Source organism: Macrobrachium nipponense, chromosome 2, assembly GCF_015104395.2.
Source record: "Macrobrachium nipponense isolate FS-2020 chromosome 2, ASM1510439v2, whole genome shotgun sequence".
Taxonomy (NCBI): Eukaryota; Metazoa; Arthropoda; class Malacostraca; order Decapoda; family Palaemonidae; genus Macrobrachium; species Macrobrachium nipponense.
The window spans coordinates 39171426-39186304 of NC_087201.1; the positions used below are offsets into that span (position 1 = coordinate 39171426).

Genomic DNA, 14879 nt, shown 5'->3' on the forward strand with positions numbered 1-14879 from the left:
ATCGTGGTGAATGATAGGAGCTTGATTTGATCAAAGGTAGATAAAAGTCCACATCCAAGAAATGGAAGCCCCAGTCACAGACAATATTTTGTATTCATACAGACTGTCCATTACCCCTGGATGGGAGAATGAGGCACAGGAATTATCTAAGAGACTGAGAAGAGCCAGCAGATTGGGAAAAACCTACTTACTTTTAGATCCACAAGGAGCTACTAAATGTCTAAATCCCAGCATGATCAAAGCACAGTTGACTACCCAGAGGGAAAGAGAGAGTAGGGGGGGGGAAAGGTGGAGATCAGAAAGTGTCAGTTAAGGGTAATGATACAGGATAAAGGCACACCAAAAGCTCTGTTGTAGTTGTGTGGTGAACAGGTTGATCACTGGTGATTCCAGTTCCCGTTGGCCGAGTGCATTTCGCGCTCAGCTACCAATCTGGTAGTCCGGCCAACGCAGAACCAGAGGAACTTATTTCTGGTAATAGAAATTCATTTCTCGATACAATGTGGTTCGGATCCCACAATAAGCTGTAGGTCCCGTTGCTAGATAACCAATTGGTTCCTAGTCACGTAAAAAATATCTAATCCTTTGGGCCAACCCTAGGAGAGCTGTTAATCACCTCAGTGGTCTGATAAAAATGACATTTTTATAATAATATAAAGTTTCACTTATACTTACCCGGTGGTTACATATAGCTGTCGTCTCCTGACGTCACGGCAGAATTTGAAATTCGTGGTAGCGCTAATGGTTTGACAGGTGATCCCTCTACCCCTGCCCTCTCTACCGGGTAACAGGAACCATTCCAGCAAAATGTCAGAAGTTTCATGCCTACCTGTCCATATGAGGGGAGGCGGGCGGGCTTCGTTATGTAACCACCGGGTAAGTATGTGAAACTTTATATTATTATAAAAATGTCATTTTCACTTATACAACTTCCCCGGTGGTTACATAACGAAGCTCGCCCGCCTCCCCTCATATTGACACATTTAGGTGGTGGGACAATGGCAGCTAAAATAACAACTGTTGGAATTATCCGAAGATATAGGTTCCTTACTTTTAAAGACCGCTGACTCAGTGGTTACTGCCTCTGTAGTCTGCTGGCCTTTATTGTACCGACAGGATATATGGATCCGTGTGCCGGACACAATAATAAGTACTTGTCGTTGAGGACATGACCGTAACGACAAGACTATAATGCCCCTGCTCAGGGCGCAGTACAAAGCACAAAAAACACAATGAAACGAGGGATCACCACACCCGGTTAAAAAATATACACCAAGACATTAAAAGACTGAAAGATACTCAAAAACCCCATGTATCTTCAGACAACCTTAAAACAAAAAACCAAAATCAATGAGAAAAGTTAGTGAGGATGGGAGACATCCTTCTCTCCCTCACCCAATACCGTGTCAGTCACAATGAATGGCCCCAATGTACTGCAATTTTCATATGTGGTTTGCAAATCTGTCAGATAATGAGATGCGAAGACAGAATTGCTTCTCCTATAGATTTAATAATGTCTTTCAAAGACAGATTACGTCTAAACGCCATAGACGTAGCCACTGCTCTTATTTCGTGAGTTTTGACTCTAAGCACTTTGATATCTGAGTCCTGACACTGTTCGTGTGCCTCAGTAGCCAAATTCCTTAAAAAGAAGGAGAGCGCACTTTTAGAAAGAGGACGAGAAGGATCTTTCACTGAACACCACAGGTTATCACTCTTACCTCTTATACCTTTGGTTCTTTGCACATAATGTCTAAGTGCTCTCACTGGACAGAGAAGACATTCAGGCTCATTAGGCCCCACTAGCTCCGCAATGTTCTTTATAGAGAACGAACGAGGCCAAGGATGGGAGGGATTTTCATTCTTAGCCAAAAAACCCAACATTGATGAGCAAATGGCCTTTCCCTTAGCAAACCCAACTCTCTTATCAATTGCATGGAGCTCACTGATCCTTCTAGCCGATGCTTAAGCACAAAGAAAAAGTGTCTTTCTAGTCAGATCTCTAAAAGAACTAGAGGAGATCGGTTCGAATTTGTCAGACATCAGCCATTTGAGAACTACATCCAGGTCCCAAGCTACTGTTCTTGACTCTTTTCTCTTGGTTGTATCAAAGGAACGAATCAGGTCTGAGAGGTCTTGATTATTAGAAACGTCCAACCCTCGATGTCTGAACACCGAAGACAACATAGCTCTATAACCCCTAATCGTCTGGGTAGAAAGCTTCTTAGTCTGATGAAGAAAAAGAAGGAAGTTAGCTAACTGAGCTATAGAGGCCTTAGAAGACGAAACTCCCTCATTTTTTGCACCAAGCTCTGAACTGGACCCACTTGGCTTGGTACACTCGATCAGAGGATTCTCTTCTGGATCTAGCAATAACTCTTGAAGCTCTCTTTGAAAATCCTCTCTTTCTGAGGAGATGCTCGACAGTCTGAAGGTGACTAGTCGAAGAGCGGACAAGTTGTGATGGAACCTCAGAAAGTGGGGCTGTCTGAGTAGGTCTCTCCTTAACGGCAACTCTCTCGGGAAGTCCGTCAACAACTGTAGAAGGTCCGGAAACCATTCCCTGGCCGGCCAAAAGGGGGCTATCAGTCATCCTTACGTTCCGATGACCTCTGAACTTTGTCAGAACTAGTCTTAGCATCTTGAATGGAGGAAAGGCGTAGAGATCTAGATTTGACCAGTCCAGAAGCATGGCATCCACTGCAAACGCCTCTTCGTCTGGAACTGGGGAGCAATACAGTGGCAGACGAGCCGTCTTGTTCGTGGCGAAGAGATCCAAAAGAGGACATCCCCAAATTTCCCAAAGTTTCTTGCATATCTGAGGATGTAGAGTCCACTCTGTGGCAAGGACTTGTCCTCTCCTGCTGATTATGTCCGTCTTTACATTCTTCGAGCCTTGAATAAATCTTGTGATCAAAACAACTTTGTTCTCTTTCGCCCAAATGAGCAAGTCTCTCGCTGCCTCGCACAGAGAGAACGAGTGTGTCCCCCCCCTGTTTTTTTTATGTAAGAGAGAGCCGTGGTGTTGTCTGCTTGAACCAGCACTACTTTCCCTCTTACCTCTGTCTGGAAGTGCATTAGAGCAAAATGGATCGGCTTTAGCTCTTTCAGATTTATGTGCCAGCTTTTCTGATGACTGTGCCAAAGTCCCGACACTTCCTTTTTCCCCAGAGAGGCTCCCCACCCTTTGTCCGATGCGTCTGACAAGAGCGTAAGATTGGGGTTCAACTGGCTTAGGGATGAGCCCTCCTCTAGCCTTCCTTCTGACTTCCACCAAAGGAGGTTCTGCCTTGATCCCTTCCGAGATGGGGAACACGAAGGAGTCTGGGAACTTCTTCCTTTGCTATTCCTGTTTCAAGTAAAATTGAAGTGGTCTCATGTTGAGCCTGCCCAGACTTACAAATTGCTCTAACGAGGCCAAGGTTCCTAACAGGCTCATCCATTGTTTCGCCGAGCAAGTTTGTCTGCAGAGAAACTCTTCTATCTTGTTCAGGCAAGAGTCGATCCTTCGACGAGACGGAAAAGCCTGAAAAAGAACTGAATTCAGTCTCACTCCTAAATAAACTATCTCCTGAGAGGGAGTGAGGCACGACTTGTCCTTGTTGACTAACAATCCCAGGCTGTCCGCCAACCTTAAAGTCTTTTCTAAGTCCTCCACACACTTCTGTCTGGAACTTGCCCTGAAAAGCCAATCGTCCAGATACATGGAGATCCGTATCCCATCCAGATGAAGCCACTTTGCTACTGACGACAGAACTCTGGTGAACACTTGTGGAGCTGTCAACAGGCCGAAACAGAGGGCCCTGAACTGGTAAATCCGGCCCTGGAATACGAATCTCAGGAATCTCCTAGATTCCAAATGAATCGGAATATGAAAGTAGGCGTCCTGAAGGTCTATGGAAACCATCCAGTCTCCTGGATGAAGAGCTGCTAATACCGACTTGGGCCGTTTCCATAGAAAACTTTGTCTTCAGGACAAAGACGTTCAGGGCCCTCACATCCAACACTGGTCTCCAACCCCCCGTGGCCTTCTTTACCAGGAAAAGGCAATTGTAAAATCCTGGTTCCTGAGGAGAGTCCACTAACTCTATGGCCCTCTCTGCCAGTAAAGTGAGAACTTCTTGATGGAGGGCGGCAAATTTCTCAGAGTTCTCCGAGTAAGCGGATAAATCCACAGGAAATTCTGTGAGAGGGGGGTGCTTCCTGAACGGAATGATGTAACCTTCCTTCAGGACCTGAGCCGTCCAAGGATCCACTCCGAGATGAAACCAGGTCTGCCAGAAAAGGTGTAATCTGGCTCCTACTGCTGTGTGGAGGACTACGAGCCTACTTCTTGATGGAAGAGGGAGTGGTTTTAGACGAGGCTCTACCTCTCCCCTGAAACCTAGAGAAAGATCTAACAGGAGCTCTACCTCGAAATGGTTTAGGGGCTTCCGTGGTGGGAGCACTCCGAGAAGCAGAAAGAACCGGAGCAATCTTCCTGAGCTTCTTCATTGACTGTGATAAGAGATCCTGAGTCGCTTTCTGTGTCAATGACTGAGGGATCTCGCTCACAATCTCTTTCGGAAAAAGGTGCGTCTTGTCCAAAGGAGAGAAGAGTAAGGCGGACTTCTGGTTCGATGAGAACCCTTTCGACAAGAAAGAGCACCAAATCTGCCTCTTCTTCAACACTCCAGAGGCAAAAATGGCAGTGAGCTCCGAAACTCCATCACAGATGCCTTTATCAAAACAATCAAGTACAGAGGCAAAATCCTTCAACTGCTCCTCCGAGAGCCCAAATGACTTGACTTTCCTGGCCAGAGAAGCAATGGCCCAATCCAGGAAGCTAACGACTTCAAAAACACGGAAAACACTCTTGCAAAGATGATCCAGCTCACTTGCCGAAAAGAAAATCTTAGCAGTATTAAGGGCTGATCTACGAGAAGAATCCACGAGACTAGAAAAGTCTCCCTGAGCGGAGGCAGTCACACCCAGGGAAAAAACTTCTCCAGTGTCATACCAGACACGGCTCCTTGACGAAAGTCTCGAAGGGGGAAGGCAAAAAACATTTTTCCCCTATTCCCTCTTCTCCACAAGCCAAGCGTTCACTTTCTTGATAGCCTTCTTAGCCGAAATCGAGAGAACGAGACGTGTGAACGAGGACGAGGAGTCAGGCTTACTGTCCTTTTTCCACTGCGAACCAGGAGAAACTGGGACGGAAGGCGCAAAAGAATCCCCAAAGTTGTCGACAAAGAATCGTAAAAGTTGCTTATACCCCGACAAATGCTTGTCTTTTTCTGTAAGTACTTCTTCTTCTTCTTCTTCCACACCCGAAGCTTCCTTCGAAGAAACTGGAGAACATTCCATCTGAAGAGGAATCCTGTTCGGCGAAGTCACACCATAAAGCACCCGAGGCGGCTGCGAGAGAGCAGGAAAAGACGTCTGCGCCTGTACGGAGGCGAATCCAAGCGGCTGAGCTGGCGCTCGAGCGAAAGCCTGACGTGGCGCCAGAGAAGGAGTCAGGAAAGGAGTCTGACCTGGCGCCTGAAGCAGCATCTGAAGAGGAGTCACATGGAGAGTCTGAACAGACGCCTGGACTGAGGCCGAAACGTGAGGTTGAATAGAAGCCTGAAGAGGAGACTGAAGAGGAGCCTGTGAAGAGGACTGCACAGTAGTCTGCGGAAGATGCAAGGCGGCCGGAAGCGCATTCGGGAAAGAAAGACTTGCCAAAAAGCTCCAAAATACTGCCTAACTTGGCATTCATCTGGTCTAAAACCGAAAGCTGAGGATCCACCGACGTAGAAGGCGGGGGAGGAGTAGAAGGATGAGCCACAAACATGTCCGGAGCCGCAGGAGTTACTGCTTGAGGAGGCTCTGGGGAAGGCTCTGAAGGGGTGTGAGAGTCCGGCTTCTCCAATTCTATGAGAGAAGGGCGATAAACTGAAACAGCCAGAGAAAAAGCTTCAGGCTCCTCCCAAAAACTACAGGAAGGTTCGGCAGCCGCCACCTTCTTGGGAACCGCAGCAGGCAAAACATCGCGAGACCTTTTCAGCGGTCTAGACGTCTTATGACGCCAGCCTCTATGAGAGGAGACGTCTGAACTCAAGTTGCTTGACGAAAAACACTTCCTCGCAACACCTTTCCAATGGTGAGCAACAGCATCCTGGGATACGGCTACAGGATTGCTTGAGGGGGTGACTGCACGGGAGCAAATCCCGCTTGCCTCCCTTTGGTTTTCGGCATGCTTCCTCCCAGGATCTGGGGAGTTTGACAGGGGCCTAGACCTAGGAGAACGAACGGGCCGAACAGCCACCTCCTCCACTACCCTAGCACTAAGTAACTTGTCACACTTATGTACCACTTCTTGCACTGTCTCACCCATTTTCTGCATAATGGTGAGGAAAGAGACAAATTTCGAGTCCGTATCGGCTCGTATTACTGACACGGGATTGGGATCGGGAGATAAGAGAGTCAAGGGCAGAAGAAACAACTACGGGGTTAATAGGATCAGGATTAACAGAATTCAGAGGAATATCCTGGCTACTCACTGACTTAGAATTAGATCTCTGCGAAGCCTTTCTGATTCTATCCTTTTCTAACTTTCTCATATACTTTTCCAAAGCCTTCCACTCCTAAGATGTTAGAGAGACTTACATTCTTCACACGAATTCTCAAAAGAACATTCACGTCCCCTACAGCTAACACAAGTAGAATGAGGATCAAGTGAAGCTTTAAGAAGTCTAGTCTTACACCCACTACAGGCGGCCCTCGGTTAGCGGCAGGGGTTCCGGTCCTGGCCACCGACGCCAAGCGATTTTCGACGCTGAGCGATTTTAAAGCCTACGGCCGCCGCACACCTTCTTTCGAAACTCTAGACCAGTCAAAGGCGCCGTAATCCCACAACGGAGCAATAAGTAAAATTATATTTATGCAGTATAGTACTATAGAATTTACTGTACAGTACATGTGGGTGTCTAGAGTATGTAAAGATATAATGAAGTTTATACAGTGTACAGGTAGCTGTAGTGTTCAGGTTACGATCATTAGTCTTACGATAGTTCGATTTTATGAGAGATCAAATTACAATGGCCTAACTTTATCCATCTTCTAGTTACATAAGTTCAATAACAGCAAAAGAGAATGATGAAAGTATGGTTTTAACGTTATACTCATTGCGTGAACGTGTACAGCCATGAACAACCGAACGAGAAACGACTTTTTTTTTTTTTTTTCTAAGTACAACCGAACTTGGATAACATCAGTTTGGCTTGTATTTCGATCATCATACTACAGTGCAACATTACCGTATTTGTTATAAATGGCATTATGTATAGAATAGAACTGAGATATCTTAATGTAATAACTTTATTCGCTATAGATCAGAGATCAATATAGATTAAAGATCAATCGGGAAATATACCGTTAAATTTAAACCTAGTTATAACAAGCTAAGAAAACTGTTCAAGCTGCTAATGACTATTATCGTACATCGGCAACAAAGATAAAACTGCAGTAAACGTCTGCCATCACACACAACTGTAGATAAAATTGGGATAAAAATCATTTTAATCAAAACTACTGTGCTTGAAAGAACACATTTTACTGTTGGTTTCACGCCGATATAAGATAAATAACGTAAAGTTCGTATTACGATGATATAAAGGATTACGTATTGCGAACGGAATCACGTAATTTTTTACGCAATAAACATGCCGCCAACATAATCTGTTAACGAAAAAAATAGTAGTTCACATTCACAACGAGACATATTCAATAAATATTTCCACCTAAAAACACGCTGTATATGGAAAAATAACTTTGTCTCATAGTAAGCAAGTATATAGATATTCGTTTATGCTAACTAGAAGCAAGAGCATTCGCTCAGAATTGCGTTATGGTGAAACAGACTCGTATTCATCAGCTGATTTCAAACCACAACATTGGCCGCTCCGCGGAATACGGGCTTAACTTTGCCGTAGTATTTTAAAATACAATAATGAGAATACATACAATATTCTTGGATACAGTGAAATAATGTATAACTTTTTAAAGGATTTATGGAAAAGATGCATAATTAATAAAATAACACAATGCATTTTTCGGAACTGGCGGACAAGAACGAACATGAAAAACCATCCCCTGACAACGTGGAGCATAGTTACAAAGGCTGCCTTAATTTGTATCTTATTTCTGTACAAAAATGAAAATACCTTTACGCAATATATTTCCATACACATTTTAAACATAAAAGCATAAACATTTGAAAAATCGACACATCGATCGCTAAATTTGCACTTTTTTTTTCTTTTTAACTTGATATTTTCGGAAGAGCGGCAGACGGCGGCATACATGAACGAACTTGAAAAAAACATCGTAGTCGATAACTTGAAGGGGAGTTTCAAAAGCTGTACCTTTTATCATATTTCTGCACAGAAATAAAATACCCTATTCGTAATACATTTTCATACACATTTTAAACATAAAATCATAAACATTTATAAAATCGACACATCGATCGCTAATTTGCACTTTTTTTAAATCGATATTTTCGGAAGAGCGGCAGACGGAGGCATACAAGAACGAACTTGAAAAAAACATCGTAGTCGATAACTTGAAGGGGAGTTTCAAAAGCTGCCTTTTTATCATATTTCTGCACAGAAATAAAAATACCCTATTCGTAATACATTTTCATACACATTTTAAACATAAAAGCATAAACATTTATAAAATCGACACATCGATCGCTAATTTGCACTTTTTTTAAATCAATATTTTCGGAAGACGCGGCAGCGGCGGCTTACAGAAAAGAACATGAAAAAAACATCGTATTTGATAACGTGAAGGGCAGTTTCAAAAGCTGCCTTTGTATCATATTTCTGTACAGAAATAAAAATGCCTTTCACGTAATACATTTTCATACACATTTTAAACAAAAGCATGAACATTTATGAATCGACACATCCATAGCTAAATTTGCACTTATGTAACTCGATATTTTCGGCATAGAACAGCGTCAGAGGCATATATTTTACCCTAATACCTACATAATAACTCTTCATAAAATTTGTTAATATAATTTGCATAACCTTTATGGTCTGAACGGCATTTCTACATATGTATGAACTCGTTAGACAACGGCGCTAGCGGCGCTGTTAACTGAAATTTGTGCAGTAAAGATACCTTTAAAATGCCTTATTTTTTTAATGATTATTTTTGACGACTGCCGTAAAACCGATTCGCCATTGAGTGATTGCGCCGTTAACCGCGGGCCGCCTGTACTACACACCCTATACTGAATAGAGCCGGTGTCAGACATCGTGACAAAACAAAATTAATTCCTAAAAAGGACAACAATTCTTCAAAACCGAAATAACTCTAGCGCTGCTAGCAAAAAGATCAGAAAACTCAAGGTACATCACCAAAAGGAGAAAAACCAAGATGATCAATTCCAAATTCCAACCAGCAGAGGAACCGTGTTATCGGTTCTGACGGCAGGAAACTTCTTTTTGTTGGAATGGTTCCTGTTACCCGGTAGAGGGAGGGGGTAGAGGGATCACCACCTGTCAAACCATTAGCGCTACCGCGAATTTCAAATTCTGTCGTGACGTCTGGAGACGACAGCTATATGTAACCACCGGGGAAGTTGTATAAGTGAAACTAAGATATACAGTGGGCCCCCCGTATTCGCGTATTTTTTTCTGGACCATATCTAACCATTATTTGTGGTGAATTCGTCTATTCGCGGGATTTTCCGACGATAAATAATCACTAATTAGTGTATTTTGATGTTATTTTCATGCCTAAATACATGTTTATGATACAAAAACGATTTACTGATTTTAAAATATTAATATTGATCAATACTGTATTAGTAAGTTTGATAAGATTACATGATATCACATAATAACTAACAATTCTCTCTCTCTCCCTTACCGGGATGTTATGCTTTTTGTGTGATAAATGATTTACTAATTTTCTAATATTAATATTAATGTAAAGAGCAATTACTTCAAGAAAGAAAATACTACATTGAATTAGTAAGATTTTAGTTTATAAATTACAAAAATTATGTAAGAATGAAGGAAATCCCAGTCTTCACGCATCTTTCTTTCGAACTCCAGGTCTCTCTCTACTGAGATGAGAGATTTTTATGGTACACGTATGTATAATATGTTTATTATTTTTTTCATATGATGATAATAATAATAATAATAATAATAATAATAATAATAATAATAATAATAATAATAATAATAATAATAATAATAGTAATTACAAAAATCATATGTGAAAGTATTTTACAAATGCTACGATAATCTCTCTCTCTCTCTCTCTCTTACAGAGATGTATATTTTTTGGATGATTTACTAATTTTCAAAAATCAATATTAATGTAAACAGCAATAATATAAATTCATTAAAGAAAATACTAAAGTGAATTAGCAAGATTTTAGTTTATAAATATAAAATTATGTAAGAATGAAAGAAAATGCATTTTACCCTGCATCTTTGAATTCCAGGGAGCCAAGCAGAGTTGGCTGGGGTCCAACAACTGCTGCCCTCTCGATGATCACGTATTTTTTTTCTCTCTCTCTCTCTCTCTCTTTTACGGAGATGAGAATTTCTATGGTACATGTGTATGTTTCTTAATATTTTTGCATAATGATAATAATAGTAATATAATTAATTTCAAAATTCATATGTTATAGTATTTTATAGAAGTACAATAATCTATCCATTTCAGTCTTTTAAATAAGGATAAACCCTCTCTCTCTCTCTCTCCTCTTCTCTCTTTGCCACACGAGATAGTGTGTCTTAGTGGTAACTCTCGCCCTCTGTTTGGGCTGGAAATGTATGTATAAGTGTATCTTTAAGGACATTACTACATTTTATGGTAAAATAATAATATACAGCACTAGTTTACAAATAATATTTAGTTTTGTGAGATTAAACAGTAACAATACCATCTCTCTCTCTCTCCACAAGATACTTGTCATAATTTGGTGTTTATATTTCTTCTTTTTATCTCTCTCAATCTCAGCAAAAGAACTGATAGACAGACAAACATAATTGCACAGTCCTCTCTTTCTCTCTTCTCTGGAGAAATATATGTATTTATGGGAGGGGAAAAAAGTTGCCTACAGACGTTCATTTCAATCTATTGAAACCGTAAGGAGTTATTCTCTCTCTCTCTCTCTCTCTCTCTCTCTCTCTCTCTCTCTCTCTCTCTCTCTCTCTCTCTCTCTCTCTCTCTCTCTGCTATTGGCTGTTTATATATTCTAATGGTAAAATGTTTAAGATGACTTTAAAATGATATTAATAATACCAATTCAATGGTATATTTGATGTAGGATAATACTTTAACCCTTAAACGCCAACTGGACGTATTTTACGTCAACATTTTTTGTCTCTCGGGTGCCGACTGGACGTATTTTATGTTGACATACAAAAGTAAAAAATTTAAAAGCGGAAAAATACTTTTAGGCTTACCAGCCAAAAACTCTTGAATCACGCGCCTTGGGGGATGCTGGGAGTTCACGGATCAAGGTGTTGTTTTGTTTACAATTGTTACGCAGGCGCGCAAGCGCGAATTTCTTTCTTGCCGCACTAAAAAGTATCTGTGACACATCACGGAAATTATTTCGTCACTTTGACATAATTTTTGTACCATTTTAAATTAGCCGTTACATGGAGTATTATATATGAAAATGTGCGCATTTTTATGTAGAATACAACAAAAAAAATACTCATGATTGTAGCTTTTATCAGTTTTGAGATATTTTTATATAAATAACAATAAGTGCCAAAATTTCAACCTTCGGTCAACTTTTGACTCTACCGAAATGGTCGAAAAACGCAATTGTAAGCTAAAACTCTTATATTTTAGTAATATTCAATCATTTACCTTAATTTGGCAACTAATTGGAAGTCTCTAGCACAATATTTCGATTTATGGTGAATTTATGAAAAAACTTTTTCCTTACGTCCGCGCGGTAACTCTTCCAAAAAAATTCATACATGCGATTGTGGTAATGTTTGCACCATTTTAAATTAGCCGTTACATAAAGTTTTATATATAAAAATGTGCGCAATTTCATGCACAATACAACTAAAAACTACCCATGGTTGTAGCTTTTATCAATTTTGAAATATTTTCATATAAAATATGATAAGTGACAAATTTTCAACCTTCAGTCAACTTTGACTCTACCGAAATGGTTCAAAAACGCAATTGTAAGCTAAAACGCTTATATTCTAGTAATATTAAAGCATTTACCTTCATTTTGCAACAAATTGGAAGTCTCTCGCACAATATTTTGATTTATGGTGAATTTATGAAAAAAATAACATTTTCTTTACGTCCGCGTGGTAACTTCCGAAAAAATCATATGTGCGATTGTGGTAATGTTTGCACCATTTTAAATTAGCCGTTACATAAAGTTTTATATATGAAAATGTGTGCAATTTCATGTAGAATACAACAATAAATAATTGAAGGTTGTAGCTTTTCTCATTTTTGAAATATTTGCATATAAATCACGATAAATAGAAAAAAAACCACGTTCGGTCAAATTTGACTACCGAAATGGTCGAAAAACGCAATTGTAAGCTAAAACTCTTACAGTCTAGTAATATTCAGTCATTTATCTTCATCTTGAAACAAATTCGAAGTCTCTAGCACAATATTTAGATTTATGGTGAATTTAAAACAAAAAACTTTCCTTCCTTCCGCGCGCGGATTCTCCGCCACAAATCTCCGAAATGCGTACGTCCCATTCTCGGAATATTTGCTCCGTTTCATATTAGGCATTTCATAGAATTTTATATATAAAAATGTGCGCAATTTCATGTAGAATAAAACGAAAAATATTTGAAGGTTGCAGCTTTTCTTATTTCCGAAATAATTGCATATAAAAAAATATATATAAAAAAATTCGACATTCGGTCAAACTTTAACTCGTCAGATATGGTCAAAAACTGCATTTGTAAGCTAATATTCTTACAGTATAGTAATATTCAATCATTTTTCTTCATTTTGAAAGAAATTGGAAGTCTCTAGGACAATATTTAGTATTTATGGTGAATTTTTGAAAAAAAAATATGTTTTGTTTACGTCCCCCCGCCGCGCGTTACGAAATTCATGCATTATTTTGTGATAATATTTTTTCTGTGTTGCTTTTATCGTTTTACAATGTGTTATATACCAAAATGATCGCAATTTAGTGTACATTACAAGGAAAAAAAAGCAACTTGTTACCTTTAACCGTTTCGCGCACAGCGCGATTTGAATACAATTATTTATGAAATTTCGTTTTTGCGCTATCATATATCGCATTATTTATATATGATAATGATAAATTTTTCATTTCTGATGGTTGCATACTAAACTTCAGCCAATGACAAAAAAAAGGAGCTAAAAATGAACTCTCAATCTTGAAAACTAAGCGTGCTGTGATTTTTAAAAAAAAATATTTTTTCCGCTTCCGCGCTCACTCTGAAACCCCTCCGGCTCACAGGACTTTTTTTTTTTTTTTTTTTTACCGCTCGGCGTTTAAGGGCTAAGTAGACATTTGGTATTTGTGATTTCACATACAATTGCTTCCTTTGTAAAAAGAAAATGGATGTCTCAAATAGTAACAGTATGAAAGAAAACGTGCATGACTGAATACTTATGGGGGGACTGAATTATTTTCACATACATAACCAAGTCATGCAGTACGTACATAGTATGTATTTATGTATAACCATAAAACGTAAGATTTACTTTAAAACAGTATTAATAATATTTCAAAGATTAATATGAACCATAATAGGATATTTTATGTATATTTGATGAAGGATGGTCTTTTTAGGGATACTTTGGTGTTTGCATGTTCAAGATAGGAGTTTATGAGCATTTTTAGAGGGGGGTTCCAAACATTAGCGGATTCTAACTATTCGCGGGGTGTGTGTGTGTGTGTGTGTGTGTGTGTGTGTGTGTGTGTGTGTGTGTGTGTGTGTGTGTGTCTGGTACGCATCCCCCGCGAATACAAGGGGACCACTGTACTTAACTGGTGATTCTAATGCTTTTTCACAGGCATTCATTAATACTGTAAAAACATCAAATCAGCATGTAAATGTACTAAGTATCTAACTAGAGTTATAGAAATCATTATAGAAATCACTTTTCAAGTTTAGATACAAATATTTATATGGACATAGTACCAGTAAAAAATGGCAATGAACCGGGTAAAGGCCAAGAGAGGTAAACACGACTCTCGCCCAGGCGGTCAAAGAAAAGACTGATGCGTGATCATAAGTGAATGTCTTTGACCATCCTTTACCCGATCTACGCATGCGTTGCCAGATATCACAAGATTCCTTGCTTTCATCTGTTTTTTAACCAAATCCAGCTAGGCGCTAGAAATTATCCTATCCTATTGTTAAGACCGAAGGTTTGGTCATGTATGAACAATGAACTTTCTTTGTAATGGCTGCAAACAAAATAATTAACCCAAAGTAGATGATTATGATTCATTTTATTATATAAAAACTTGGCAATACTTTGGTTTCATTAATTCACACAAAAGAAAATAGCTAGCACAATAACTCACACAAATATCAGTAGCATATAGTAAAAACACATATGCCAGGTCTCTTTGCAGCAAATTAAGCTATAATGGGGTTCTTTATACTATCATGGTTTTAACAATCCTAACTACCCTTTACTAATCTTTATGATAGCCCAAGAAGTGAAATGACAACCTACTTTTAATTTCTTGATCTACCTAAAGATCCCTCAATGACCTTTGCTTGAAATCTGTCACAAATTCACAGATCCTTCGTCGTTATAACTGTTAACACTTATGGCAAGTTTCCCATCTTGACCACCAATCTTCCATTCACGTATCTGAGTACGGT

General features: G+C 39.5%; 1 protein-coding gene across 1 annotated transcript in view; it reads right to left on the reverse strand.

The window, feature by feature from the left end:
- LOC135221165 (anillin-like) overlaps positions 1-14879 on the reverse strand; it is a 286604-nt gene that overhangs the window by 151279 nt on the left and 120446 nt on the right. The gene's annotated exons all lie outside the window — the stretch shown is intronic.